Source organism: Manis javanica, chromosome 11 (assembly GCF_040802235.1).
Source record: "Manis javanica isolate MJ-LG chromosome 11, MJ_LKY, whole genome shotgun sequence".
NCBI lineage: Eukaryota > Metazoa > Chordata > Mammalia > Pholidota > Manidae > Manis > Manis javanica.
Genome location: NC_133166.1, coordinates 2,973,654 through 2,983,926, shown reverse-complemented (window position 1 = coordinate 2,983,926; position 10,273 = coordinate 2,973,654).

Sequence of the window (10,273 nt, the reverse complement as noted above, 5' to 3'; positions counted from 1 at the left end):
GAAATTGCTTCCTTCCCAACACTATGGTTCTGGAGTCAGAAGTACAAAATGAGTCTCACTGGGCTAACGTCAAGGTTATCAGCAGGCTGCATGCCTGGCAGGACCTCTGGGAGATTCTGTTCTCTTGCTGCTTCTACCTTCTAGAGGTTCCCCACATCCCTTGCCTGGTTCCCTTTCACCTAGCAATCCTACCTCTCTCACCTCTGCTTCCACTGCTGCCTCATTTCCTTCTCTGACTACCTCGCCTCCCTCTCTTTCCTGTGATTATGTTGGTCCCACCTAGATAATCCAGGAAAGCATCCTCACGCCAAGGTCTTTAACTTAATCTCATGATGTAAGCACCCAACATGGAATTGTTCATGTCAGGCTTGCCTGTTTTCTCGCTGACTGCCACTGTAAACATACACCACCCTGAAAGGTGTTCCGGTGAACACCTGAACCAGGTAACGCCGTATGCCAGGCATGCCTGTGAATGCCTGAGCTGGGTAACACTACACGTGGACTGTCCCTTCTCATCTCTGACCCCTGGGTGGATGGACAGTACATATAAGAGACTGGACACAGACCCATGTTTCAGGCTTGTCCCAGAGATCCCTAACACAGGATCACAGACGTGTGCTCCGAGGCTTGCTCCTGCTCCATCATGGGTTCGTCACTCCACTGGTACTGTCTCCTCTGCATCGCATTCCCCTTGGGAAAGAGGAGAGGCTGACTGGGGCAGCCCAGACCTGAATCATCCACTGTGACTGGTATTGATCTGTGATATGTGTGTTTTCAGATATGCTTGATTCCCCTGCTTTGAGTGTTGTGTGAAAGGAAATTGCAGTATATACTGTATGATTTGTGCAAACTTAAGGACGTTAAGTTCATTACTCCATTGCCCTGCAGATCCATACTTCCTGATCCCTCACGTCACCCTTTCAGCTAACCTTTTTTTTTCTGGAGGACAACCTGTTCACAGATTCTGAGTCAAAGGACATTGGCATCCTTGGTGGGGTCAGAGGATCATTATTTTGCCTAAACATCTACATCATTATTGGCATATTTTGTTAAAGGTGGCAACCTAAAATCTTACACCTGTCTCATTCACTGGTACTCATAGTCTCACAAGAGCAAAGCTTACACTCTAATACCCTTTCTACATTACATAGCTTCAAAATTTGTTCTAAACAAACTGGACACAAATCCCTCTTTGAATGAATGATAAGCTAAAAACACTGGGTTCAAAGGTTCTCAAAGTATATGTATGCATACACACACATTCATGTATTTTTTAGGCAGAAAATAGGTAAGAGCAGGTGGAGGAGAATAAGGTCAGTAAAGCCCACTAGAAGGGAGTCAAAGAATTAACCAGATAAAACTAGAGCCAGAAAGGACTCACAGAGTTAATGAGTTAATCAGCTGAAGCTACAAATTCCAGGAGTAACTTAGAATGTCCAGATACTCCCCAAATAAAGAAAAGCATCTGAGCGCAGCCCATCTCTACATTGTACCAATTAGATCATGCCATTGTAAGATTTACTTAAACCTGCTAAAAGGCCCAGTTTATTCTTTTTTTTTAAGATATATGAATTGATTGTTATATGTAAAGTTTACTTGGGTTCTTTTTTTTTTTCATTGAAACTTTATTTTTTGTTATCATTTATCTTCAGTTACATGAAGAACATCATGTTTACTAGGCTCTCCCCAAACCCAAGTCCCCCTTACAAATCCCATTACAGTCATAGTCCATCAGCATAGTCAGATGTTGTACAATCACTACTTGTCTTCTGTGTTGCACAGCCCTCCCCTTTCTGCCACCCCCCACATTACACATGCTAATCATAATACTCCATTTCTTCTTCCCTATCCTCCCATTCTCCCCAGTCTCCTTCCCTTTTGTAACTGTTAGTCCATTCTTGGGTTCTGTGATTCTGCTGTTGTTTTGTTCCTTCAGTTTTTCTTTTGTTCTTATACTCCACAGATGAGTGAAATCATTTGGTATTTGTCTTTCTCCACTTGGCTTATTTCACTGAGCATAATACCCTATAGCTCCATCCATGTTGTTGCAAATGGTAGAATTTGATTTCTTCTTATGGCTGAATAATATTCCATTGTGTATATGTACCACATCTTCTTTATCCATTCATCTACTGATGGACACTTAGGTTGCTTCCATTTCTTGGCTATTGTAAATAGTGCTGCGATAAACATAGGGGAGCATATGTCTTTTTCAAACTGGAGTGCTGCATCCTTAGGGTAAATTCCTAGAAGTGGAATTCCTGGGTCAAATGGTAAGTCTATTTTGAGCATTTTGAGGAACCTCCATATTGCTTTCCACAATGGTTGAACTAATTTACATTCCCACCAGCAGTGTAGGAGGGTTCCCCTTTCTCCACAACCTCGCCAACATTTGTTGTTGTTTGTCTTTTGGATGGTAGCCATCCTTACTGGTGTGAGGTGATATCTCATTGTGGATTTAATCTGCATTTCTCTGATAACTAGCGATGTGGAGCATCTTTTCATGTGTCTGTTGGCCATCTGAATTTCTTCTTTGGAGAACTGTCTGTTCAGCTGCTCTGCCCATTTTTTAATTGGATTATTTGCTTTTTGCTTGTTGAGGAGCATGAGCTCTTTATATATTTTGGATGTCAAGCCTTTATCGGATCTGTCATTTATGAAAATATTCTCCCATACTGTAGGGTACCTTTTTGTTCTATTGATGGTGTCCTTTTCTGTACAGAAGCTTTTCAGCTTGATGTAGTCCCACTTGTTCATTTTTGCTCTTGTTTTCCTTGCCCGGGGAGATATATTCATGAAGAAATCACTCATGTTTATGTCCAAGAGATTTTTGCCTATGTTTTTTTCTAAGAGTTTTATGGTTTCATGACTTACATTCAGGTCTTTGATCCATTTTGAATTAACTTTTGTGTATGGGGTTAGACAATAATCCAGTTTCATTCTCCTACATGTAGCTGTCCAGTTTTGCCAGCACCATCTGTTGAAGAGACTGTCATTTCTCCATTGTATGTCCATCGCTCCTTTATCAAATATTAATTGACCATATATGTTTGGGTTAATGTCTGGAGTCTCTAATCTGTTCCACTGGTCTCTGGCTCTGTTCTTCTGCCAATACCAAATTGTCTTGATTACTATGGCTTTGAAGTAGAGCTTGAAGTTGGGGAGTGAGATCCCCACCACTTTATTCTTCTTTCTCAGGATTGCTTTGGCTATTTGGGATCTTTGGTGTTTACACATGAATTTTTGAATGATTTGTTCCAGTTTGTTGAACAATGCTGCTGGTAATTTGATAGGGATTACATCAAATCTGTATGTTGCTTTGGGCAGGATGGCCATTTTGACAATATTAATTCTTCTTAGCCAAGAGCATGGGATGAGTTTCCATTTTTTAGTGTCCTCTTTAATTTCTCTTATGAGTATCTTATAGTTTTCAGGGTTTAGGTCTTTCACTTCGTGGGTTAGGTTTATTCCTAGGTATTTTATTCTTTTTGATGCTATTGTGAATGGAATTGTTCTCATGATCTCTCTTTCTATTGGCTCATTGTTAGTGTATAGGAAAGCCACAGATTTCTGTGTGTTAATTTTGTGTCCTGCAACTTTGCTGAATTCCGATATCATTTCTAGCAGTTTTGGAGTGGAGTCTCTAGATTTTTTTTTTTTTTTTTTTTTTTGAGAGGGCATCTCTCATATTTATTGATCAAATGGTTGTTAACAACAATAAAATTCAGTATAGGGGGGTCAATGCTCAATGTACAATCATTAATCCATCTCAAGCCTAATTCTCGTCAGTCTCCAATCTTCTGAAGCATAACGAACAAGTTCTTACATGGTGAACGAATTCTTACAGAGTGAATAAATTCTTACATGGTGAACAGTACAAGGGCAGTCATCACAGAAACTTTCGGTTTTGATCATGCAATATGACCTATAAACCATCAGGTCAAATATGAATATTCATTTGATTTTTGTACTTGATTTATATGTTCATCCCACATTTCTCCTATTATTATTATTATTTTTATTTTTAATAAAATGCTGAAGTGGTAGGTAGATGCAAGATAAAGGTAGAAAACATAGTTTAGTGCTGTAAGAAGGCAAATGTAGATGATCAGATGATCAGGTGTGCGCCTATGGACTAAGTATTAATCCAGGCTAGACAAGGGCAGCAAGACATCCACGGATGCAGAAGATTTCTCTCAAAGCAGGGGGGGTGAGGTTCTGAACCTCACCTCTGTTGATCCCCAAATTCTCACCTGATGGCCCCCCTGCGACTGTGCCTGTCTTAGGTTGTTCCTCCCTTGAGGAATCTTACCCGTCTCTGGCTAACCAGTCATCTTCCGGGGCCATACAGGGAAATGTAAAGTTGGTAAGTGAGAGAGAAGCCTTATTGTTTGCAAAGGTTAGCTTTTTACTTCTTTGCAGATTTATGCCCTGTGGCTTCTATGCCCAGCACTTGTCTCGAGGTATCTTTACCACCTGGAGGAATTATGATACTCGGTAAATTCGATATGAGGCACGAATTCTATTTAAAGTTTGTAATTAGGAAGGAAGAAGAAAAGCTATAGATGTAGCATATGAAGGAAACTTGGGAGGATTGATTATTTCTTTGACATATCTTCTTGTATTGTACCTTAAGTATGTATAGGTTTTAAACTACTAACTAATTTGCACACACATATTAACATAATAGGAATATGGTGACATAAACAAAGCAAATCTATAATTACCAGCCATCTCCAGTGAAGCCAAGAAAACCATTTAGGCACCCTAGGCATTTGTGAAAATTTATCTATGATATGATGGATATTTTCCAACTGTACTTGAACCATCAGACAAATTAAAGCAGCCCATTTCTGGGATCTGTTCACATCCCATATGTTCTTTTAACCATAGATAGTCTATAGTCATGAGATTTTGGGGTGCTACAACTTGCACCCCTCCCAACTCCTGGTTGAGTTCCAACAGTACAGATCCAGTCAAATTCGTTGTCTCACTGTATGCACATGCCAGCCTAGACATCTCCCTCCTCCTTCTTATGGCAAGTCCAGGAGACGGTGGGCTGGATGCAGCCACAACCGCAGCATCGTCCGGATCCCTGTGGAGGCTTTTTGATGGTCATCCCCCAGCACAAGTCCTCCAGAGAGTGCTGATGCCGGAAGCTCCTCCTCATATCGTATCTTAGTTCATTTTCTGGGTATCCAAGCTAGGCCTTGATCTTCTGCGTAGAAACAAACAGACCCTTTGCCCACACTTTGACATGCCCTCTATACCACTGTGCAGAACTCATTGGAGGTCAGCACACAGTAACTGCTTTTTTTTTTTTTTTTAATTAAGAGAAAGGAATATTATCAGAAAAGAGTACCTCCATAGCTGATCATCTGACACCCTTTAAGTGATCAACATTAAGGATATTTAAAGCATGCGTTGATCTTTGATTTACCAATAGTTTTATCCTGTTAAGGAGTAATCCCCCTTTTCTTTCTTTCTTTCTTTTTTTTTTTTTAAATTTTTAATCTACACTTACCTGAAGAATACTATGTTTACTATGCTCTCCCCTATATCAGGTCCCCCCTAACAACCACATTACGGTTACTGTCCATCAGCTTAGCAAAATGTTGTAGAGTCACTACTTGTCCTCTCTGTGTTGTGCAGCCCACCCTCCCCTTTCTCCCTCCCCCCCATGCATGCTAATCTTAATACCCCCCTTCTTCTTCCCCCCCCTTATCCCTCCCTGCCCACCCATCCTCCCCAGTTCCTTTCCCTTTGGTACCTGTTAGTCCATTTTTGGGTTCTGTAATTCTGCTGCTGTTTTGTTCCTTCAGTTTTTCCTTTGTTCCTATACTCCTCAGATGAGTGAAATCATTTGGTATTTCTCTTTCTCCGCTTGGCTTATTTCACTGAGCATAATACTCTCCAGCTCCATCCATGTTGCTGCAAATGGTTGGATTTTTCCACTTCTTATGGCTGAGTAGTATTCCATTGTGTATATGTACCACATCTTCTTTATCCATTCATCTACAGATGGACATTTAGGTTGCTTCCAATTCTTGGCTATTGTAAATAGTGCTGCGATAAACATAGGAGTGCATCTGTCTTTCTCAAACTTGATTGCTGCGTTCTTAGGGTAAATTCCTAGGAGTGGAATTCCTGGGTCAAATGGTAGGTCTGTTTTGAGCATTTTGATGCACCTCCATACTGCTTTCCACAATGGTTGAACTAATTTACATTCCCACCAGCAGTGTAGGAGGGTTCCCCTTTCTCCACAGCCTCGCCAACATTTGTTGTTGTTTGTCTTTTGGATGGCAGCTATCCTTACTGGTGTGAGGTGATACCTCATTGTAGTTTTAATTTGCATTTCTCTGATAATTAGCGATGTGGAGCATCTTTTCATGTGTCTCTTGGCCATCTGTATTTCTTTTTTGGAGAACTGTCTGTTCAGTTCCTCTGCCCATTTTTTAATTGGGTTATTTGTTTTTTGTTTGTTGAGGCGTGTGAGCTCTTTATATATTCTGGACGTCAAGCCTTTATCAGATCTGTCATTTTCAAATATATTCTCCCATACTGTAGGGTTCCTTTTTGTTCTATTGATGGTGTCTTTCGCTGTACAGAAGCTTTTCAGCTTAATGTAGTCCCACTTGCTCATTTTTGCTGTTGTTTTCCTTGCCCGGGGAGATATGTTCAAGAAGAGATCACTCATGTTTATGTCTAAGAGGTTTTTGCCTATGTTTTTTTCCAAGAGTTTAATGGTTTCGTGACTTACATTCAGGTCTTTGATCCATTTTGAGTTTACCTTTGTATATGGGGTTAGACAATGGTCCAGTTTCATTCTCCTACATGTAGCTGTCCAGTTTTGCCAGCACCATCTGTTGAAGAGACTGTCATTTTGCCATTGTATGTCCATGGCTCCTTTATCAAATATTAATTGACCATATATGTTTGGGTTAATTTCTGGGGTCTCTAATCTGTTCCACTGGTCTGTGGCTCTGTTCTTGTGCCAGTACCAAATTGTCTTGATTACTATGGCTTTGTAGTAGAGCTTGAAGTTGGGGAGTGAGATCCCCCCTACTTTATTCTTCTTTTTCAGGATTGCTTTGGCTATTCGGGGTCTTTGGTGTTTCCATATGAATTTTTGAATTATTTGTTCCAATTCATTGAAGAATGTTGCTGGTAATTTGAGAGGGATTGCATCAAATTTGTATATTGCTTTCGGCAGGATGGCCATTTTGACGATATTAATTCTTCCTAGCCATGAGCATGGGATGAGTTTCCATTTATTAGTGTCCCCTTTAATTTCTCTTAAGAGTGACTTGTAGTTTTCAGAGTATAAGTCTTTCACTTCCTTGGTTAGGTTTATTCCTAGGTATTTTATTCTTTTTGATGCAATGGTGAATGGAATTGTTTTCCTGATTTCTCTTTCTATTGATTCGTTGTTAGTGTATAGGAAAGCTACAGATTTCTGTGTGTTGATTTTGTATCCTGCAACTTTGCTGTATTCCGATATCAGTTCTAGTAGTTTTGGAGTGGAGTCTTTAGGGTTTTTTATGTACAGTATCATATCATCTGCAAATAGTGACAGTTTAACTTCTTCTTTAACAATCTGGATTCCTTGTATTTCTTTGTTTTGTCTAATTGCCATGGCTAGGACCTCCAGTACTATGTTAAATAACAGTGGGGAGAGTGGGCATCCCTGTCTTGTTCCCGATCACAGAGGAAAAGCTTTCAGCTTCTCGCTGTTCAGTATGATGTTGGCTGTGGGTTTATCATATATGGCCTTTATTATGTTGAGGTACTTGCACTCTATACCCATTTTGCTGAGAGTTTTTATCATGAATGGATGTTGAATTTTGTCGAATGCTTTTTCAGCATCTATGGAGATGATCTTGTGGTTTTTGTCTTTCTTTTTATTGATGTGGTGGATGATGTTGATGGATTTTCGAATGTTGTACCATCCTTGCATCCCTGGGATGAATCCCACTTGGTCGTGGTGTATGATCCTTTTGATATATTTTTTAATTTGGTTTGCTAATATTTTATTGAGTATTTTTGCATCTACGTTCATCAGGGATATTGGTCTGTAATTTTCTTTTTTGGTGGAGTCTTTGCCTTGTTTTGGTATTAGGGTGATGTTGGCATCATAGAATGAGTTTGAGAGTATTTTCTCCTCTTCTATTTTTTGGAAAATTTTAAGGAGAATGGGTATTATATCTTCTCTGTATGTCTGATGAAATTCCAAGGTAAATCCATCTGGCCTGGGGTTTTTTTCCTTGGGTAGTTTTTTGATTACCGCTTCAATGTCTTTGCTGGTAATTGGTTTGTTTAGGTTTTGTGTTTCTTCATTGGTCAGTTTTGGAAGGTTGTATTTTTCTCAGAAGTTGTCCATTTCTTCTAGGTATTCCAGCTTCTTAGCATATAGGTTTTCATAGTAGTCTCTAATAATTCTTTGTATTTTTGTTGGGTCCGTCGTGATGTTTCCTTTCTCATTTCTGATTCTGTTGATGTGTGTTGATTCTCTTTTTCTCTTAATAAGTCTGGCTAGAGGCTTATCTATTTTGTTTAGTTTCTCAAAGAACCAGCTCTTGGTTTCATTGATTTTTTCTATTGTTTTATTCTTCTCAATTTTGTTTATATCTTCCCTGATCTTTGTTATGTCCCTCCTTCTGCTGACTGTAGGACTCATTTGTTCTTCTTTTTCCAATTTTGATAACTGTGACATTAGACTATTCATTTGGGTTTGTTCTTCCTGCTTTAAGTATGCCTGGATTGCTATATACTTTCCTCTTAAGACTGCTTTCGCTGCGTCCCACAGAAGTTGGGGCTTTGTGTTGTTGTTGTCATTTGTTTCCACATATATTACTGGACCTCCATTTTAATGTGGTCGTTGATCCATTGACTATTTAGAAGCATGTTGTTAAGCCTCCACGTGTTTGGGAGCCTTTTTGCTTTCTTGGTACAATTTATTTCTAGTTTTATACCTTTGTTGTCTGAAAAGTTGGTTGGTAGGATTTCAATCTTTTTAAATTTACTGAGGCTCTTTTTGTGAGCTAGTATGTGGTCTATTCTGAAGAATGTTACATGTGCACTTGAGAAGAATGTATATCCTGTTGCTTTTGGGTCTAGAGTTCTATAGATGTCTATGAGGTCCATCTGTTCTAGTGTGTAGTTCAGTGCCTCTGTGTCCTTACTTATTTTCTGTCTTGTGGATCTGTCCTTTGGAGTGAATGGTGTGTTGAAGTCTCCTAAAATGAATGCATTGCAGTCTATTTCCCCCTTTAGTTCTGTTAGTATTTGTTCACATATGCTGGTGCTCCTGTGTTGGGTGCATATATATTTAGAATGGTTATTTCATCTTGTTGTATTGAGCCCTATATCATTATGTAATGTCCTTCTTTATCTCTTGTGACTTTCTTTGTTTTGAAGTCTATTTTGTCTGATACTAGTACTGCATCACCTGCTTTTTTCTCCCAATTGTTTGCATGAAATATCTTTTCCCATCCCTGGACTTTTAGTCCGTGCATGTCTTTGGGTTTGAGGGGAGTCTTTTGTAAGCAGCATATAGATGGGTTTTGTTTTTTTATCCATTCAGTGACTTTATGTCTTTTGATTGGTGCATTCAGTCAATTTACATTTAGGGTCATTATGGATAGGTATGTACTTATTGCCATTTCAGGCTTTAGATTTGTGGTTACCAAAGGTTCCAGGTTACTTTCCTTACTATCTAAGAGTCTAACTTAACTCACTTAGTATGCTGTTACAAACACAATCTAAAGGTTCTTTTCTATTTGTCCTCCTTTTTCTTTCTCCTTCATTCTTTATATATTATGTATCAAATTCTGTACTTTTTGTCTATCCCTTGTTTGACTTTGGGGATGACAATTTAATTTTGCATTTGCCTCGTAATCAGCTGGTCAACCCTCCCTACTGTGATTTTACTACCTCTGGTGACAGCTATCCAACCCTAGGAACACTTCCATCTATAGCAGTCCCTCAAAAATAGACTGCAGAGATGGTTTGTGGGATGTAAACTCTCTCAGCTTTTGCTTATCTGGAAATTGTTTAATCGTCCTTTAAATTTAAATGATAATCTTGCCGGATAAAGTAATCTTGGTTCCAGGCCCTTCTGCTTCATGGCATTTAATACATCATGCCACTCCCTCTGGCCTGTAAGTTTTCTGCTGAGAAGTCTGATGTTAGTCTGATGGGCTTTCCTTTGTATGTCATCTTATTTCTGCCTCTGGCTGCTTTTAACAGTCTGTCCTTATCCTTGATCTTTTCC